Genomic DNA, 21,797 nt, shown 5'->3' on the forward strand with positions numbered 1-21,797 from the left:
TATGGTGTAGAAGGAGCACCACAGGTGGTGACAGTTGTTGGATCCTGGCCATGGAACACAAGCAGCTTCCTAAGAACAGGGTTTTGTGATCACACCAAGTCTCCATCAAGGAGAGTATTTTCTGTCTAATCCTGGTCAGTAGCATATACTTAGAAAAACTTGTGGACTGGACAAAATAGAACATTTTTCTCTTGATATACCACTTATGGCTTCCAGCAACCTGTGCTTTAGGGACTTTAATCTTCTTTTGATCCCATTATTCTATTTGCCTTTACAAAACCCTGCTGTGGGGATTTCCCTCACAAAAATAGTCAGTGTGTGAAAAGCACTTCCATTTTTTTAAATGTTAAGCCTGCCTCAGCAAGAACCCTGTTCTACTGTTTCTGGGAAACCACAAGTATTTTTTCCTTCCTTATTCTCTTCAATCTATTCAAGGTTTTAGACATTTTCCATACCCTTCCCCTGCATAAAAGATGAAAAATTCCAGGCTTTTCAGATTTTCTTTCTCATGATTTTCTTCTGTCCACATTTTTGCCCTTCTCTATTCTTTTACAACTTCACAGTCTCTTTTTGTGAGATCAGCACACCACCACTTGGAGCCCTTCAGGTGTGGGAGAAATACCTATTATTACATTCCTATAATAATGATATTGGATTTATCTTTTTTTTCCCCCCTCTTCCTTCCTAAAAAGTTCTAACATTTTCTTTGTCATTTGGACAAAGGAAAGCCGAGTTGGCCTTTTCAGACAAACTATCATAAGGAATAGTAGTTATTTTGGAGTCCATTGTATCACATACAGAGCAAGAGTTATTTTTTGTCTCATCTGCAGTTTTTGACATTCACTGACAGTGATTTTCATCTGCCATTTTATTGTCCAGTCAGTCAATACTGTGAGATCATTTTGTGCCTTGTAGTCTCTAGCTTGGCTTTTTACTATTCTGAGTATCTCTTATATAAGTAACAGTCTCGTGTCTCATTAGTCAACCATTTTCCAGATCTTTCCAGACTATGTTAATCAATATTAGTCCCAGACAATTGGGAAACTCGCTGAGGGGTTAATTCCTTCATAATGAAAATTGAGTATGAATCCCTTCCCTTTGCTTCCTCATTTTCAGGCACCTTGTACCTGCTCTTGTCTTTACTAAGTTTCCTTGAGACTCTTTTATGAGGATATTTGTCCGAAATGTTGCAAAGATCCAAATACAAGTCACCTGTATCTTATAGAATCCAAAGTGCTCCTGCAGTCATGTGCAGCACAGCTTTCCTCACATCAAGAACCTATTCCCAATTGATTTTTCCACACATTACTAAAGGCCATTCCTCACTAGTTTTCTTAGCAATTTTCTGGTATGACAGACAGACTTATTCATCTCTTTTTTTCCAGATCACCCCCAAAATACTATTAAACAACAGTTGACTTATTCTACTCCTCTGGTAACAAGGTTGAATTAAGAAAGAGGCTACAGATCACAGATCAGCAGTTTCATATCTGAATCCCTTTATCACTTGGGACTCTAAGTTTTTTACTGTTCATTTTATCACAATTTTTTATAGATTCTTGCTCTTGACAGCTAGATTTGAGACAGATCACCTCTAAAGAAAGGCTATGGTGAACACTGATGCAAAAAAATAATTTGTGTTTTCTGTTACAGCCTTAACATCCTTCAGTGCTTCTTCTATACCTGGGCTATTTATTGCCCCTTCAACTCTGGCAGTTTTCTTCTTGGGCAGTAAAGTTAAAAAAATTTCTATCTGATAGTTGTGCTTTTTTTTTTTTTCACATTTCACCTCAAAACTCCTTCCTGTTTAATGTTTGACACCAAAGCTTTTATAGATCATAAAGCAATTGCTTAACTCCTGTCTCTAAGACCACCAGGCAGTTGACTGCAGAAGAGGGAATAATGTAAATGAGCTATACTGAAAACAAACTTCCCAACAGTTTGTGAAGACATGGGTACTTGTGGCTGTTGGATGGCATCTGAAGTGACTTGTGTAAGTGTGAGGGAGATGCCAGGACTCATAAGTTCATTTTAGTGGAATATCAAAGCACCTTTGCAGGTACCTCTTCCATCAGTCCAGCAACACGGGTTTACTTCATCAATTCTTACCCGGCTGTCAAAGCTTGCTGTAGAAAGTCTTGCAGAGAAGTAAATGGGAAATACTTTGCTGACACTGTTCAAAAGAACTCTCATTTTTTTGGACTGGCAATTTCATTTCTGACTTCCTCGCTTTTCTGGTCGTACTTCTAAGCATTAAAAGAGTCGGAGATATTACCCTAGCAGTAAAAGCCCTCTTTTTTTCTTCTCTCTCTGTTTCATATTTCCTGAATTGCTTTTATGGGAGCAAAACAGGAGAATGGGAAGTGAAATGTCTATTACACCTGACTGATCAATATATGTCTTTTTTTTGCACTACAGTAGAAAGATGAAGTTGGCTTAGGTGGTTTCACAGCTTACAACTAACTTTCTTTACTTCAGTCTAGGCAGAACCAAAGGAAACCTCTGCATACTAAAGAGTGAAAAGGCTTGAGGACATCTTCAAAGGAAGGACACTTCCCCACTTCCCTCTGGTTTGAACTCAGAGGGACTTGATGACATAGTTCAACAAGAGAAAGAAGAAAACTGGCACCAAGAGCTTGCAAAAGGCCTGGCAGGTTTATTCCAAGCACCAGCCACTTGTACCTAACATGTAACCACATATTGCTAAGTACTTAAGACAACCTCGCTCTCAGAGGGTGGCTGTCAGAATAACTTTAACTTTCTGAATTTGCTAGTCTAGGTAAACACCTGCTACTGATGAAGCAGATGAGACAGGCAGAGGAAAGATGTGACTTGCTGTAGATTATGATCCAAGCAACTGAGACAGAATGAAAAAGGTCTAAAAACCAGTTGACACATCATCTGTGAGTTGTGGCACAGAAAAAAAGACCTCAAGAGTGTGAAATATCTGTGACATAAATGAGTAAAGTGGATTGGCCACTTTTGGATCATTGACCTAAACTCAATGGAGAGAAGCAACAATGTTTTTTTCTCTTTGTTTTAATTTAAGATGTGTAATTGATCCTACCCATTTTTGACAACTCTTTAAATGTAGGGTGTTAGATGACTCACATCCTTAAACTGCCTGTCTCCCTCTGCTAATTGTGAAATGAGTCTTGGTTGCACCCCAGACATTTGGGCAGATGAGCACCTCTGTGGATGCTGTAACTGAGGATGTCTGTCTGTCTGTCTGAGCCCTAAGTGCACCTGGGGATGGGGTCAGAGGGCTCCCTGTGGCAATGCCCATCCTCCCTTTGTGTCACCTCAGCAGCCCCATGGTTCCCAGCCCTGCAGCTCCCACAGCACAGCCATGGAAAGGTTCCTCTGCAGTGCTGGCAGTCACTGAAACTGAGAGGATTAGGAAAGAATAAAGAAAATCCCTACTGCTTTTTGCCTCGGGGAAGCATAGGACTGCAGGAATGGACACACCAGGATCATCTTGATTTATAGAGTGGCATCCTAGATGGTCTCATGTATTTAATCCTTTTGTGCCAGCTGGACGTTGAAAAGTCTGCACTGTAAAGTTGAATTATATACTTATAAGTCTAATTAGAGAAAAAGGAGATGCAAAAAAAAAAAATGTTTAAGATTCATAAAATCTAAAATCTATTTCCATGTTACTGTAGATATTCCTATAGCAAGTATGAGAAATAACAGTGAAATGGGAAATAAAAGCTAAACATAGAAATTTCATTTTTTTGTCTTATTAGCATTAGAGAAATAGCAGAAAATATTTTTGTATATGTTTTTGCTCTGACTGACACATTCATGTTCAAATTTCGATGTTGCTAACAGCCATTCTCTCAGCAAAAATGTATTTTTGTGAATAAATTATGTTATTTCTTACAGTGCTAAAACTCTGTCAAATAATTATGTTAAATACAAATCTGTGATAAAAGATGAGTGGGGTAGGATGCAGATGACTGCATGGAAAATGAACTTTGTGGCCTTTCATTTGCACTGTTTCCTAATAAGTTTCCCTCAGACATCAGTACCATAAACCTCTGAGATGCTCCTTATACAACAAACACAGCAAAATAGAACTGAAGTAATCTCAAAAATGAGTGACTTTCTATTCAATAAGAAATTCACTTATTTCTCTGCCTCCAGAATTATACTTTTCTTAAATATAGATAAAGGGAGATCCAGCAGGACCCCATTTTACCCAATTTATGTTTATTTACACATGTTCCCATACACAAATCCTTGCAGTTTCATACTGCTTGTTTGTAATGTGGAAGTTGCTACCATGGGAAAAACATGGTAAAACAGTATGACTTTGTGATAAAATTTACCATTCCATAGAATCATAGAATCATTTTGCTTGGAAAAGACCTCTAAGATCATAGAGTCCAACCCAGCAATGCCACATCCTCCACTAATCCCTGTCCCCAAATGCCACATCTACACATCTTTTAAGTGCCTCCAGGGATGGTGACTGCATCACTGGCCTGAGCAGACTGTTATTTTAGTACAGAAGACTTCGAAGTATTTAAGTTTTGAAGGCCTTGACTTATTCAAATGAAATTAATTTTGTGTGTTTTGGGGATTTGGGGATGGATTTACAAGGAGATATTAAGGCTTTGAAGATATACAAATGTTATCTAATGCAAATTCCTCTGGTGTTCATAAAATCTCATCTCACTGCACCTCATTTTGGATGTGTCTGGAACCTGCTGCTGCACAGCATGGAATAAGCCAGCCTCCACCTCCTGGGGAAGCACCAATGAAATAATTATCTTCTTGCTAAACATTTCCTGCCTTAGCTGTGAAGCCTGATCCAAATCTGCTTTGCCTGTGACCTTTCACAAATCCATTTCTCCAGGGCTTTTTACACCTGGTAGATGCCACAGGGAGCTTGTGGCATGTTCACTCTGCACCTGCAAATCCTGCAGACAGAGAGATGGCAGCTCCCACACCACTGAGAGGTGCAAAGTCTGATTTCCCTTGTGCCCCTGGGTTTTGAGCTTCTGTCTGAGGACACTGTGAGAATAGTCGGGATTCATCTGATTAAAGACAGATATTTATAACAGAGGCATATTTGTGACCTACTCACCTGAATCTCCTTTTCTATTTCTACCTAAGGAATAGGTGAAGAGGCTTCTCACAGTGCATCTTCCTGTCCACTGCTTCCAAAGGCAGCCTCAGGCAACCAGATCAGGTGAAATTGTCTGTCCTGCAGGATTAGGAGAGATGGATCCCATCTCTTCTCCAAGCACCTGGGCTCATGCTGTGGGGCTGCTCACAATTTTGGGGTTACTTATCAGTGTTTCCTGTGTGGGTATGACCTGTAAAGGCAGGCAGGCAGATCTGCCCCTCTCTCTAGAAATGGGCTCATTTATGCTGTGTTCAGGACTGCCCAGAGAAGCTGTGGTTCCATGCCTGGAAGTGTTCAAGGCCAGGCAGGATGGGGCTCTGAGGAACCTGGGTTTCTGGAAGGTGTCACTGCCCATGGCTGAGGTTTGGAATCAGAGGATCTTTAAGGTCCCTTCCAGCCCAAGCCATTCTAGGATTCCGTGTAATATTTCTAATTTCTTCAGGGTCACCTTCTTTACTTTGAGATCTGCACAGAAAACTTAGCCCCCCAGAGCAGCTGCTGAATTTTCAGATGCCACCTTATTTCAGTGCCTGATTAGATGTCTTGGACCTTGGTGTCCTCTTTCCTTCCTTGTCTGTCCCAAGACAATCCAATTTGACCTAGAATTTTGGGGCTTGTCTTCAAGGTCTTGTACTTTAAACTCAAGCTCGAATGGTTGTTGTTCAAATCCCCTTGGACTGCCTGAAAACATAGCTTTTCAGGCTTCCCTGTAAGGAGTACAAAAGGTGGAAGAACTAAAAAAAATAAAATATATAAACTAATGGATCAAACACAGCAATGGATACATCAAAGTATTTACATCCCTGATTTCTATTTCTCTCAGAGGGAATGCAAGCAGGTAAATATTTTCCTAGATCTGGCCCCAAGGCTAAATAGACTTTCAAAGGATATATAACATTTAGGTATTTTGTAAGTAAACATGTGCTTTATGTGCTGCAGCAGCCCATTTTTAGTTTTCACATATAAGAAAATTTCAAGTCATCCTTTTAGACCCAACTGTGTGTGGTTGTAAGTTGGACAAGATGGCATCCCAAGGATGCCAAATATTTCTAGTAAGAAAGGCAAGTGAAAATACAACCATGAGACATCCTGGCACACAGACAATAAGCTCCAAAGTGACCTCAGAAGTTTATTGGTTCCCATTTCTGCCTGGAGACAGGAACTATAGTGTTTAAATCAAATCAGGCAACTTAATAATTATATCTAATCAACAAAGAAGATAAAGAGGAGGCTACTGTACTCCTTCACCTTATCTTAAGACCTTTTTTTGATCCTACTGCTGGAATGGAGAGACCACATCAACCTACTAAGTCTGGGACCACAAACCGTGTTAGTTCAAATTGCAACATATTTCTACTTTGCCCTTTCCCCTGCTTCATTTATGGTTAATGGCAGCTGTTCCTCATGGGCCTCAGCAGAAAAAGGACTGTGTTCAAAAACCAGCACACCACTTTATCTGTAAAATTATTTCTTGACACTTTTGACTCTAAAGTTTCACGTATGAATAATCCCCTATTCCGTACAAGAGGTTTCATGGGAAGTGCGACAAAGCCAGTACCTAAACCCTTATTTCCTGAGTTTTATTTCAAAGCCTGAAGTGTCATTTTTCTAAGCACTCATCAGAGTGAACCTGCATCAGCTCCTTCACTCTTGAAATGAACTGTACCACCAGAGGCTGTTTTTGCTATACTTGCAGGCAGCAGCATTCCAGGCTGGAAGAGTGGGAGCTTTCAGTGCTTCCAGCATGGTTGGCTAAACCTGCTTGTGTAGCCTATTTATAGGGAGGAGATGAGCTCTTGAATGGTGTTTTTCTGACCTTTTGCAGAATGATGGGGGGACTCATTTTCTAGACTTTATGATTTGATTTTAATTTGACTTCCTTTGATTAGGAGAGGAGATTTGATAAGTGCTCTGAATGTAGGCACCTGGGGTGTCAGTCACCTAAATGCAGGCATGGGGTGACCCTTGAGACACCCCAGAGCATCTGAACTACCTGCCCACCTGCAACACATAGGAATTACCAGAGGCCTACAGCTCTCTGCAGCTGCAGCTGGAAGCCAATCAGAATATTACAGAATATTTTTGTTCAGACAGTTCATTTTCCCCTTATCCTTCAGATATCACTCAATTGAACATAGTCAAGAGGAATCCTTGTGCACCTCTCTACAAGTTAAAACCATTATCTAAATACAGAAATTAACTTCTACAGTCCTCTTAGCGATGGAAAGGGTAGATGCTTTTGCTTTGGTTTTGGAATGTTAAAAAAAAAACTCAGGGAAGTGAAGGAGAAAAGATCTTACCCATCTCTTTCTATCTAATGTCTAACTCCTGGCTTCAGCTATATAAACTATTGTGCCTTTAGTCAAAATCAATAATGCCAGCTGACCTGATGGGGCTATGCCCAAAGCTTAACTAGATCACTTCAAATGTAACAAGAAGGCAAGGGCTGCACCTGTACCTTTCAACCTTAAGTTCCCAGAGCACTCAATTAAGTCATGAGGCAACTGAGAATAGTTGTGCCATTAAAAATATTCAGAGATGGTAAAAAGCCCAACTGCTACCCATTACCCAAATTCAAAATGGCCTTCAGATTTATTTTAGGATGCAATATGATGCTTTTGATTCCCCCTTCCCTTGATCTGCTGTGGAGGGACAGTGGAGGTTTTGGTGACAGATGATGTTCCCAGTGAAGTCTCTGGGGTGAATTTCCCTCTAACTTCTACTGGTGTGATGTCAAAGGTAACCCTTAAGCCAATTAATTGAATCACACAAGTAAGTTACATTTCTGTGGGAGCATACCCTAGGCAAAATTGCTTCCTAAATTGCACCTGGACAGCAGTGAAGGCAAAAGAAACTTCTGGTATTAACAAAGGAGAAGCTCAGTTAATAATTCATCCATAAAATGTGCATGATATGAATGATAGTGAATTCCTTACAGACTCAAAACACAAACAAAAATCCCTCTCTCTGTCCTCAGGAATGAGACCCATGACATATAATCTATATAATTTTCAATCTACCATGAAAACATTTTTTAAAGTTTTTAAATTTGAACTTAATTGCTACCAGATCTTGATTACATACAGACTACATAATCTATCATTGAATCAAATAATTATTATTACTGTTGAGAAATAGGGAATTATGCAAGAGCCTAAAGGAGAATGGCATGGCAGGTGAGAAACAAACAAATGAGGGTGGGATAATCAATCTCTTTATGTAAAATGCTAATGTTGTCCTGATAAATATGAATTATCTTCCATTGCTTGATATGCTCCCTACCAAGCATGTCACTTAGCCTGTGGCATGATTTAGTTTAGTTTAAAGTGGCACTACTATTAACACTTTAGCAAAATTATAATAGTTCCCTTTCATTTTCATAAAAGTAATTAAACTTATCAGTTTTCTTGTTATGCAACAAGCCAACCAATAAATGGGCAAAAAAAGTTCAATATGTGGTATTTTCGAATTAGCATCCTGTGCACCAGGGATTATTCAGATATGAGATTCTGAATTAACAAATTTTTAAAAAATAAATATTAAAAAAAAGAGGAAATAAAAATGATATTGGAAGAGAAGCATTCCTGTCAGTTCCTGAATTGACGAATTTATATTAACTACAGGATAGCTGCTAATGCTTCATTGCAAGCTCACAATTTTTTCAGATAAAGTTAACCTGGTGACTCCAGAAGGAGACAGAAATTTAAATTGCACTTAAATAAAAAAATACTTTATCATGGTGAGAAGTAAATTGTGTTCTTGGATGGACTGGGCTTTTCAAGGTATGCTGAAACTAGAGGATGCACTAAATGGAAGGATGCATTCTCCTCGTGGAATGTAAATTAAAGAACTCTGAAAAGAACTGTGCCATGAAATCTGCTCAGAGATAAAGGAATAAGTTAAGAGAGGAAATAATATCCTTCGAGATTTCATAATTTACACTGACCAAATTTCAACCCCCTCATGAATAGAAATGCTTAATATGCTTTAAAACCAGTCCTAATATGTTATTCAGAGAAAAGTGTAGAAGTCTGCATTTGATTTATGACCACAAAGAATGAAAAGACAGAAAGATAGGCAGCCCCCAAGGCAATTTTGCCCAGGTGATACATTCCTCAGTCTGACTGGTTCATTCCATATGATGAGATTCCCTATCCTTTGAAGGTCAGTTATGCTGGAACAAAAGTCCAGCAGGGACTTTCTGCTTATCTCCCAGCCATATGCTGGCCTGCAAGGGGGACACCTGCAAACTCAGCTGCCTCACTCTATAAACAGGGGAAGAAAAATAGAGAGATGTGTGTTAAACTCAGTTGATTCCACCTCTACACCATACTGCCAGAAGGGCTGGTTGCTCAGATGTGTTATCCCTGTCCCTCTGCTGGCAGATTAGGGACAGGGACAAGGAAGATGAGAGGTGGAAACCTACTAGAGTATTTCTGATCCCAAGCTTCTGAGAGCTAGGAAAACTCATGTGAATGTAGCCAAGTTTTCTGAATAGATTCTTTTAGATTTTCTGACTCAGGAAAGTGATCAGTGAGGATTTGCACTGTAGCAAGAATTTATTTTTCCCTTTTGCCCATGACAAATCCCTTTAAGAAAATACTATGCTTGATAGTCCTGTGGATAAGATGCTTGATGTGATATGGGTGACACAACTTTTATTCTGTTGGAAACCTGGTCTTGGACCAGATTTTCATAAAGGTTTAGGCCCCTAAGTGTATGTTCCACCAAAATTTTTAAGTCTACTAGCTTGAACTACTTTTACACCCTTGATTTTATTCAGGCTTATGTACTTTAGGTGCCTATATATGTATGCACAATTAAACATCTCACAAGGTGTCTATCAGCCTGCTTTGCCCTTATTTTCTCAGTATAACAGCTGTTTTTAGCTGATCTTAGTCTTTAGAAAATGAGCAGGCTAGAAATGATCTTTCTCTTTTTATACACATATGCAGGCAGCACAGCATGAGCAGGCAACAGGGCTTGTCGTAACAGTGAACACAGCTCTTACACTTAATTGGATGATCATAAGATTTGAAAGCAAGAAGATTCTCTCCAATCACTACAATTTCTAAGCAAGTATTTTCAGCTGCATTTTCAGATTTCATGAATTGGAAATGAAGAGACTCCTCTCCTTTGGGGATCTGTGACCTCAGTGAATACTGAAACAAAAGCACACCAGACTCTTAAATTTTGAAAACATTTATAGAGTAGGGCTTTACTTTCACTCTCTGGCCACATCTGATGGCAAATTGCATTTTTATTAATTTATGTTCTTTAATATTGTGGGCAGGAAGACAAATAACTGTCTCAGTATATAAACACTTCCCTAGAAATGAACAGATGAACAGATTTCAAACCCAGTTTTCCTCATGCTCATCTAATTAGCTTTCTTATATGAGAGGTGGTGGTATTTCAACAAGTAAAAGATGATGATTTCTAAGTGAAAGTTTGCAGCTAACTCTTAAATGAATCTGTTATTTTAGAGGCATATGGAACAAACTTTAGATTCACCCAAATTCCTTTAATTCTTCAATACATTTAAACCATATAATCATTTAGATTGTAAAAGACCTCTTACATTATTGAACGTGAAGAAGCTGGACCTGTGTGACTCATGCAAAGTAACACATGAAGACCGGAATAAAATCTGGATTTTGGAATCCTAGTGCAGTGTTTTCAATAGCAGGAGTCTTGATTTCTCTTCAAACCCACACCTGGGATTTTCTGCAAGCCCCCAACACCTCCCAGACCAGCAGAAGGGTAGAAACTACTGCCTCTGGACTAAACTGAAGTGACAGAGAACACCGTCAAAACAGCACGTTTGTCAATTAAATATCTGAACATTTTACAGTATTTTAAGAGATCTAATGAATCTGTGTTCCCACAGCTGAAATGATTACTCACCCCACCACAAGTTTTGATGTCTGTTTTAATGATAATCTCTGCTGCTTTGAAATACACAAAATAATGAACAGCTGCTCTGGATGATGAAATGCAGAAGCAAAGTTGAGGTACTAATCTCTCATAAGAAAAAGTTTATTGCATCTGGAATAAAAAGGCAATAAGGGATTATTGTTGATGCAGAACAAACCATAATAACACTAAGAACAAAGTAAATGTATTCATTCCCTTCCTTCCTGAAATTTGACTTTGCTACCTTTGTAACAGATATTTGGATGGTGTGCACATCCACATGGCTCTTGGGAGGGATGAACTGCTCCACTTTCCAGTGCTGTGTCTTGATGCAGTGCCTTTCCCTGTCCTGGTTTCATCTGGGGAAGAGTTTTCTTTTCTTTGTAGCTGGCCCAGTGCAGTGTTTTGGATGTAGTGTGAAAATGATGTTGATAACCTATTGATGTTTGAGTTGTTGCTCAGTTGTGCTAAATCAAGGGCTTTTCATTTATCTGTGCACTGCCAGTGAGCAGTGACAAGAAACAGGGGAGGAGAATGGCCAGGACAGGAGACTGGAGCTGGCCAGAGGGATGTTCCACACCATACAACACCATGCTCAGTGCAGAAACTGGGGGAGTTGGCCAGGGAATGACAATTGCTACTTCTGGGTGGGCTGAACATTGATTAGATTGTGGCAACTAATTGTGTCATGGATCACTCGTTCTTCACTTCATTACAAATGTCATTATAATTATTCTAACTACTAGATTTGACTTTATTTCAATTTTTAAATAATTTTAATCTCAAATAATGAATTTTACCTTTTTTTTAAATTTTCCTCCCCATTCCACTGGGGAGCCAGTGGAGGGCAGGGTGAGTGGCTGCATGGTACTTAGTTGTAAGTAGGGTTAAACCACAACTGCACTCAATTACCTATTGGTTATGTTTTTGAACCACAAGCAAATTATGTCTGTTTTTTTTTTATAACCATTAATTATTGTTATTCTAGCCAAAGCTTGCAAATTTTTAAGCAGAGGAATATGCAATCTACAAGGAAATTACTTGAAGAAGAAAGAAAAAGGTCTGTGAAATCAACCTGGCTGATCTAAGCCACTCCTCATAAAGATTCCCTTTCCAACCCTTCACCATCTTCGTGGCCCTCCTTTGGACACTCTCTTATAGCTCAGTGTATTTTTCATGTCATGGTGCCCAAAAATTCACACAGGACTTAAGGTGAGGCCACCCCAGTGCAGAGCAGAGTGGGACAATCCTCTCCCTTGCCCTGCAGATTCCCCAGTCTGGCATACAACCAGTGTTTTCCTGTCCCAGGGGCAGAATCCAGCACCAACCCTCGTTAAAATTCATATGGTTTTAAAGGGACTGGCACCCCCTGAGGAGCAGGCTGCTGCCCAGAGGGCAGAGGTTACAAACACAAGTGCTGAAGTGAACACACTGACTCATGAAGCTCTGCAGACATTTCCTTGCTCAAATGCAGGGGCCCAGATGAATTCAGATTCTTGCTGACCTACAAGGGAATCTGATCACACCATGGCCAGTTTTCAGCTGGCATAGATACACCACTTGCTTCCTGCTCTCACGATTTGCTGGGAGGGGTGGAGGTAAGAGATGGGCACAATACAGGTCTTTACCACACTTTTAGCTGGTTTAGGGGTCTGATGGTGCTAGTTCATGCTGGGTAATCAGTTCTGACAGGGCTGTGACTTCTCCCTTTTCCTGCATTGAGAAGGAGCTGGGTACAGGGAAGAATCTCTCTTGTGGTTACCAAGCCAGGGCAGTGGAAGAGAATTGCAAAGGATGACTACTTTTATTTGGGAATTTGATTTATAATACTTTTTGCTACAATGCTTTAAAGAAGGTAGTCTACATATAAATCTTTATAAAGTCATGAATGTCCTATAAATCATCTGTGTACATGATGGGTTTTGCAGAGAAAAAGATACTTTAAGACTAAAGTGAAAGTTTCATTTAGGAAAGCTCTGTGTGCCTATTTTATACCCTTATACCTAGTGATTTATTTGAAAAAAAAGTGAAATAATGTAAGAAAGAGAACAAAATAACACCAATGCCTTTTTGGAATAAACATTGAATATAAAAGATCGAGCATTGTTGCACTTGATATTTTATCCAGCTTTTCAAACCCATCAGGATTTAACATTTATTAGAGATTGATGGAAGGATGAGGTGAAACATGATGGGGATTCAACCAGAAGCAGGGCAATTGTCAGAGGATTCTCTCTGTGCATTTGTGTAGCACATCAGCTCCTAGAAGGAATCAATCAAAAGCAAAGGCCATGGAAAAACAATCCCAAACAGCATGGTCCTAACTGAAGAAGAGCTGCAACAGAACCACAGGTTGTGCAAATTTGCAAAGCTCAGTTATATGTTGAGTTACAAAAACAGGGGATCTACCTATTTGTAGTTTATTTTTTTAATATGTATTTGTAAATGACAGAAGTGTTAAGTTCAGCACACCTGATTTTCTTCTCACTTGTGTCAGTGTCAGTCAGGGATATCTTCACTGAATTTACTTAACAGGCTTCTTTCTGCCCTCTGGCTTCCCTGTAGCTAGTCCTAATTAGAACTGGCCAGAGCTGGCTGGGTAAGTCATTCTCTCAGAAAAATAAGATTAAAAATATAATAAAAAATCTTAGATTGAATAAAGGAACTGAGATGCCATTTTGTGCCAAAAAGTTCTTAACTTGGTTTGCAGCTGAGAATATATTTATCTAAGTAGCAAAAACTCAAATGGCTTCAGGCTTGAGTGGTGTAAGCAGAGATTCAGAGAGATCCTATCTGTACTCCAAGTCAGGTAAAAAGCAGTTTGGATATGGACCTCTGAGACACTGCCATACTCTGGATATTCCAGTGTCTGAAGTGTATGCAAAAACTGGGAAAACCTGCTCTAGGTTTGTTATTAGCACTTATTTTTTTACATGTTTTCTCCCAGAAAATAATGTGTTATTGTAGAAATGTCAAAACAAAAATATTTCAGTGTTCTGAAAAGCTTTTTGTTTCTGTTTGTTTTGGTTTTTGCCACACATAAATGTTGTAACAGTGATGGTTTGGTTCCCTGAAAACCTCTTTCATGTAGGACAAATAAGTAATTTGCTAGGGTTGTCTTTTTTTTTTCCCTTGAGTGATAGTAATTTGCATCTGTGTAAAGCAGAAGAAAAGTCAGAGCAATGAGATTATGCTGACAAATGCCTGATAGAAGCAAGAGGAGAATGGGAACTGACTGACTGATGGAACTAGACAGTACCTCTCAGCTCAAGTAAGTAAAGGTCCATTATTCCTGGGCTGCTGCATCAGCAAAGCAATTAAATTAAGGAATTCTACAGACTTCCCACGTAGTTAAAATGAACTAAACCAGATTGAATATAGAGCATTACACACCAGGGGAGGAGAATAAGAAGGGTGGGGTTAGAAAATGAAAATCAAAGGGTACAAAACAAAGAGAAGTAACATTCTCAGCCAAGGAAATTATTATTATGATAGTGAAAAAGAAATGCTATTACTGCTTGGAGGATTTAAATTCTATTTTATGAACCCTGGTTTGTATTTATAACCTTCTGAGATCTCTAAGTTATCTAAGATAACTGTGCTCAATTCTACATATACCATGAAGTGTTTACTTAAACCATTTATGCCTATATGGGTCAAATCTAGCTAGTTGTGAGAGTGGGGATACAGAAATATCTGGCTGTTCCATAAATAAATACTGTACACCCTGTTTGTGAGGACTGACCAATATCAGCTTTTCTCTTTGAGCTGTGAAGCTGCAAGCATCTGCCTTCAAGCTGCATGACTCCTTCTGGGACTTCTCTGAATCCAAGTAATCTCCTTGAGCAATGGATTCATTTGATGGTTAACAGTACTGCTGCCAAGAAGAGATTTGTCATATCTTTAGGCTAAGAGGAGAAATTCTGCAGTACTAGCTAACTCCTCTCCACAGGGGAAATCAGCATATTCTTCTGGTTATGCTGCAGTCCTATGATCAATATATTTGTTCACATTTAATACTACATGTGAAAACCAGCATTCTCATTTTTAAAACAGCTGCAAGCAAACAGTGACCTATATATAGGATTTGTCTTCTTTCCGGCTTTATTCTTAACAGAACTTATGTGGAATTAATTGTAAATAGCTGGATTTGAAGGTGTCTTGGTTTTTTTTTGGAGGAAAGTTGGCATTTAAATCTTACTCTGCCTAGCTAGTCAATAACAATGTTCTTAGCTTCTGAAACTTGGACAGATTTATAGCTTCAGCAAACTTTCACATTGCCATTTTTAAATACACATCATATATTTCACAGATCTTCTCAGCAAAATTTTGAGACATGCCAACGCGATTTAGAAGTCTAGAGTATATTTAAATATGACTGAAGCATTTGGGAAAACAAACCCCAGACTTCCAGTAAGATTTAGACCATCCACAAATTAATTTCCAAAATGCCACATGTGCCTAGATGTAAAACTATCCAATGTTCTGATACATATGGCAAAGATATTAATCTTAAGATCCTGTGTTCTTAAACCAGTGTATGATTGAAGACATTGATAACTCAGTTTCCTACTGAAAAAGCCATATATTTGTGGTATTGAGTGTATGAAGAGCCAGTGAAACACTGACAGTGCTGGGAGGATCCCTGAATTTTGTGGCTTCAATCACCTGGGGTAACAAGCAAAGCACAAGCCTCTAACCTAGCCAAGTGAAGCAGCAGTTCTCACATACTCAAATATAGGGATAAGGAGCAAGAAAAGAGTGTTTCTGGTTTCCCAGTAACTTGACTGTATTCAGATATGGTAGAAAGTCTGTTTAGGCTCAAATTCCCCATTTGCTGAGAGAGGGGAATTTACAGCTTTCATGTGTGAGGAATTTTTAGTACCATCAGGAAGGGTCTCTGAACTCCTCCTGAAGGTTGTTTGGTGCAAATGGGACCACTAAGAGATGACTGGGATGGAAATAAAAAGCTGGGAGAAGCCTTTAACTCAGGTAGCTAAAGCAGATCTCAACAGAACCCTTATCCCAAGCTTACCTTGGGGATGGGGATCAATGTCTATTCACAAAGAAACCGAGTTTTTTTTGAGGTTTCTTTCCTATCTCCATTGACTGTTTCCAGGCTGCTGGGCTAAAGACCACCTCCATAGGGTTCCAGAACCCACTGAGTGCTTCAGCCAGGGAAATTTGCCTTCAGAAATAACTTTTTTCCTTCTTTCACTTTTTTTTTACTTTCTTGTTTAGGACTTAGCTTGATGTAGGTTGGGACTAAGCCTGCAACTGTCTGCTGGATGTTTTTGTCAGTTCCACAGCTGCAGTAGGAGCTGTAAAATGATCAAATATATCAAATTTCTCACTGTGTCCACAAAGACTACTGAAGCTCACAGCTCTTGAAAAGGCTTTCAGAGACCCTGGAACCCCTGAAAATACTTTAATGGAGCTTGGTTTTTAGACTGAACTGCAGAAACTTCAGTTCCTGCAAGCCCACTGAAACCTGAAGTGATTTTTTTGCTGACTGCTCCAGACTCTCAGATCCTGGGAGCTTGTCTCATGGCTTCAAGCCACAACTAAACAACATAATCCACCTGGATGTTTTAACAAAGCTGGCTGTTTAGAAGTCACAAGCCCTAGGAGGGCTGTCATATTCAGCTCTAGAGGTTTCCTCCCTTCAACAAGATGTTTTGGGCAAAATTTCTGCAGATCAATGAGTACTAAAAACTTATTCAAACACCCAAAGTTTTATGGTAAAACTGGACTGCAGCTTATTAAGTTACAGCCACCTTTATAACACTGCCTGATGTATTTCATTATGTTTTCACAGCACTTATTCCAATGGAAAAGAGAAGAGTTGGAATACTTACAATGTGGGATGAAAAGACTGCAAATGCTAAGTTCACCTATCCCACTTCAGCTACCTTTGTGATTTATACTTAGTGCTAATTAGTTCTAAAATTCCCATATTTTTACCTGCAAGATTTTTTGGAATTGCCTTTTCCTGTAGATATTTGAATTGGATGACTGCTCAAATTACGCAGCATGTAAATCTCTGAATTGTTATGAATTAACAGGAATGTGGACAGAACTGTGCACTGTTATGTTTTTGCTCAAAATTAATTTGCACAGCTTTTATCTTCCTGATCTTTACTAAATTTAGATTTTAGGATCACAGCTAACCCTGGAAATAATTTCCAGGTAGAGTGAAGATGATAAAAATCATTAGAAGTAGTCAGCATGGCATCAGCAAGTGGAAGTCATGCTTGACCAACCTGATACACGTCTATGGTGAAGCGACAAACTTCTTGGATGAGAGGAAGGCAGAGGGTATTTATTGTCTGCCTGGGCTTCACTAGGACTTTTGATGATGTCTCCCTTTAGACCCTCACAGAGAAACCTGATGTACAGACTGGGTGAGCAGACAGTGAGGTGGATTGACAACTGGCTGAATTTCTGGGTCTAGGGAGTGGTGATCCACAAATCTCTCTGGAGACAGTGACTAGCAGAATTCCTCAGTGACCAGTGCTGGGTGCAGTCCTGTTAAACCTCTGGATGATGGGGCAGTGTAGCCTCAGCAAGTTTTCTGGTCACAACAAACTGGGAGCAGTGGCTGTTACACTAGAGGTCCTGCTGCCATCCAGAACGACCTCAGCAGGCTGGAGAAATGGGTCAACAGGGATGGCATGAGGTTCTACAAAGGGAATTACAAAGTCCTGCACCTGGGGAGGAGCACCCCCATGCACCAGTGTGCATGGTGGTGGCCTCTTCAGTGGAAAGAAGCTCAGCAGAAAAGGACCTGGAAGTCCTAGTGGACACCATGTTCAACATGAAACTCTCAGTATCAAAGTAAATATCTGTACAGATTCCATTTAGATATCTACTATATAGCCCACATTTTTGTAAGGTAGGTGTAAATTGACCTGAGGGCCATCCTGCATCTTGGTTTTCATATTCAGCTCTTCTGAATTTGCCATTAATTCTTCCTACAAGTTTTCAGAAGAAAAGGCCTTTTCTTAATAGCAAAAATACTGATCTGAAAATGTTTCATAATATTTTTCAGGGTAGGATAATTCCACCTGGGTATGTTCCAAGGGAACTTTCTTGGATGAGTTTCACTTTTTAAAGTGAAGACTCACAGTGCAAATCTATTTCATCATCTAAAATTTAAAGATCATTTACATAAGGATAAACAGGGAAAGGACAGAGTGATCAGGATTGCAAGTGTCTGAAAATAAAGATAAGACCAGATCTAGATCTACTGGTATGAAATTTCTGTGTGGTGCATCTCAGATGATGGAAAGCAGCTGTAAAGTGGTATAGCCAGCATTTGTGATTCTCTGCGTCAGTGGAGCAATGCCAAAGAGTTCTGGTGTATCAACAAATCCAGGGCAAGTGGCAGCTGCATCCTTCTAGACAGATAAAGCTTCTTCTGCTGCAAGCAGTGTGAAGAAAACATTTGCATGTACACAGTAGGGTATTTGTTTGCATTTGTACATGCGTGTGTGTTTCCACGTACACATGCACAATTCTGTGAGTGTGGTGGGCCTGGTAACACCATCTGGTGTTAAATTTACCCATCATCTCTGCTGATAAGAGCAGTTGCCTACAGTCTTGTTTAATGTTAGTCAGAAAGCTGAAGTCCTCCACATCATCAATAATCCTATTTGGACTCAGGCAGAATAAAGGAGGAAGATTACAAACAAAACAAAACCTAGATGCACATATTAGGTAAAAAATTCTGGTGTGTCTGGGAATGTGGAGGAGAGACTGGAACAGATTGTCTCTAAGTGGATGCTGGGATTGGGAGGTTGTATAAAATGGACAAAGTACCACAAAGGGATGGAGGTTCAGGGAGTGAGTTTGGAAAATTGTTACACGTACATTTGTTGATGTACATGGGGATAGCATGAGAATCTGGAGTCTGGAATGTGTATAGATAGGATGGTTTAGGGCTGCAGATAAAATGGAATAAGACTTAATGTAAAAGTGTGAAAAAGAAAGATCTTAGGGCAATAGGGAAAAAGACAATCATAGCAGGTGTCCAGGAAAAAAGATAATCCCAAAAGACCAGAAAAAGGGAAGTGTAGGGGTAGGTCAGTTCTGGATGGGTCTATGGTCCAATAACAGCCTTCAGTTGTGTTCAGATATGTGAGAATGTAAAAAAAAGAGGGAATTCTCAAGGAAGAGTAAAGACAAAACTGACTGCCCAAACATATAGGAAGTGTTTAGGTCATACTTGTTTACTGTGTGAGAAATGATGGATGGGACCATTGAACACAAATTATCCCTGCTGTGACTGAAGTATGCTCAGGAGAGAGTGCTACTGCTAATTTCAATTTCTAGGCTCAGAATAATCTCTCCTAACATCAATGAACTGTTGATTTTTTTTCCCTGAGACTTGTAATTTGCTCATCTCCTTGTAGATTTTATTATAAACACTGAGTAGAACAGACCAAATTTCAAAGCCCTCCACAAAATATTCTAAAACTATCTAATCTTTCTAAAAGACATATTCTTCATGTTTTGTTTTTTTTTCTCCTCATACTGAACAACAGTATTCTCAGTAGAGGCTTAGCTGTTTTGATTCAAACAAATTAGTTCTGACTCTTCCTGGATAGCCCTAGCAGGGAAAAACCCTTAATCAAGATGTTTAGCAAAGTTATGAGACACTAATAAAAGATCGTGAACGAGGGAGTATCAAGCATCACTAATTGCAGGAAATGCTGGAATATTTATAGACACATACACAGATATTTGTAGAACAATCTCTATGCTTTAAACTTTCCTGGCCTAATCTCAGCAGAGAGACCCTTTCAAATGATAACCTAAATATTTGGGTTCAGTATGTTTATAAGCAACCCATGGATTTCCTTGGAAAAAATTAACGGAGTCTGGCACGTGCTTGGGATTGTGGCTGACTGTACATTTTATTCATTAGGGAGTATATTTTGCTATAAATACTTTATTCATTTTAGAAGAAACCGCTTTTTGACTGATTTTTTGAAAGATAAAGCTGAAGTAATCGTTTACAGTTATGTTTTACTATCTGCTGGAGCTTCAACTAGTGCCTAATCCAATGATTGCTGAAAACATTTTCTATTCAAAAACAATTTATTTTCTCATATTACTAAAAATGTGACACTTAGGGGAGTTCTTTGCAACAGAACTCAGAGAAGTCCCACTAGAAGAAAATTTGGCTTGATTTAGGTTGTTCAGCATTAGAATCCTTCATACTGACCTAACAATTATCTGGGGTAATTCAAAACATATTCAAAATGGCTGTAATTTCACATTCAGCCCTGAAAGCTGCATTTAGGTTTGGTGTGTGTATGAAAACACAAATCACCAGCTATGGAAAGCTGGTGATATTGTGGTGATAACCAGGTGCTTTATAAAACAGTCTTTTACAAGCAGAACTCCTATTCACAGAAATTACATGCATTTTTCCAATTATATAAGAGCTGGAAAACTGTTGTTTTAAACATTAAATCTTATTATAGACTACAGAAAAAAGAGCCTGCTTTCCCTCTACACTCAGTTTTCCTTCTGGTAGGAAAGGAATGCTGTAATTTACAAATATTTTAGCCATGATTATGATGCCCATGAATCTGTAAAGTCCTATTCAAAGCCAGGCAGCAGGAAGGGGGCTGTGTTGATTCATCTGGCTGCAGGTAAGGGCTGTATTCCCTGTTACAGAACACCCTCTGCTGCACACCAGACTGTGCCCCAGGAGCAAACACTGCAGCTGAGGCACACAAATACACTGGAATATGACATTTACTGAGGTGCTACCAGGGAATGGCCACCTAGGACATGAAACCTAAGGCTAGAAAAAAATATCCAATATTAAAATGCCTGTTTCTTGGACAGTCTTAACCACCACACTGAACTTTGTGAAAATGTCCCTTTACACCATCTGAAATCTTGGACCATGATCTTTTAGGGTAGACATCAGTTTCTTTAAATTGCTTGCCAAGAGGAAACACAGCACTAGATTTGCTGCTACTCAGCTAGGCATTTATCATGATACTCTGCTTCAACTGTGTTCTGCTGCTGTTAGGCATCGTCTTAATGTTTCTTTTTACCTAAGATAAATAAATTGGTGTCATCTTGGAGATTTAGTAGCAACTGAAGTTTATAGATGAAAAAAAAATTGTACCTTGCAAGCAAGTTTCTTAAAGTAAACAAAACCCCAAAACCCCCATAAGTATCCCAAATGATAAACCTCAGGAGAAATTAATTAGAAATGGTAAAAATTGTAGTGAAAATATTATGTCTTGAAAATATTACAAGTCCCCTACTATCCTTTACGTCAAACAAATATAGGAAAAAAGCAGGCATTGGTGTTTTTTTTACTGTTTACATGAGCCACTAAATAAAATGTCTGGAAAATACCAGTATTAAATGACAAATGAGGTAATTTAGAGCACAAATAATACTTTATTTATCAGAAGTGAAATAATATAGATCAACCCTTGCAACTTCTGTATCAATTTGCTATTTGGAGTAAATAGAAAAATAAAATATTTCCTTAAAAACTCTCAGATGATTTGTTTCAAGGCTCATAAACATCTTTTATGAACAGCAGTTTAGTAATACCTAATGTTAAGTAATACCAGTGGTGCTGTAACTAATCTAGAGTATGGATGCCAAAGAAATAATGTTTGGAGAATTTTATTAGACTGATCTAATTGAAAAATGAGATCTGCTGTGGGGCACAGAAACATTGTGAAGCTTGTCTACTTTTCTCCAA

At 39.0% G+C, this 21,797-nt stretch overlaps 1 long non-coding RNA gene across 1 annotated transcript in view; it reads left to right on the forward strand.

Moving 5' to 3' along the window:
• Window positions 1–3,880, forward strand: part of LOC107205046 — an 11,725-nt gene extending 7,845 nt beyond the window's left edge. The window contains exon 3 of the long non-coding RNA XR_001521829.1: window positions 2,479–3,880. This is a non-coding gene — a long non-coding RNA (uncharacterized LOC107205046). The remainder of the gene's footprint in view (window positions 1–2,478) is intronic.
• The last annotated feature ends 17,917 nt before the right edge of the window (window positions 3,881–21,797 follow it).

Source organism: Parus major, chromosome 1A, assembly GCF_001522545.3.
Source record: "Parus major isolate Abel chromosome 1A, Parus_major1.1, whole genome shotgun sequence".
NCBI lineage: Eukaryota > Metazoa > Chordata > Aves > Passeriformes > Paridae > Parus > Parus major.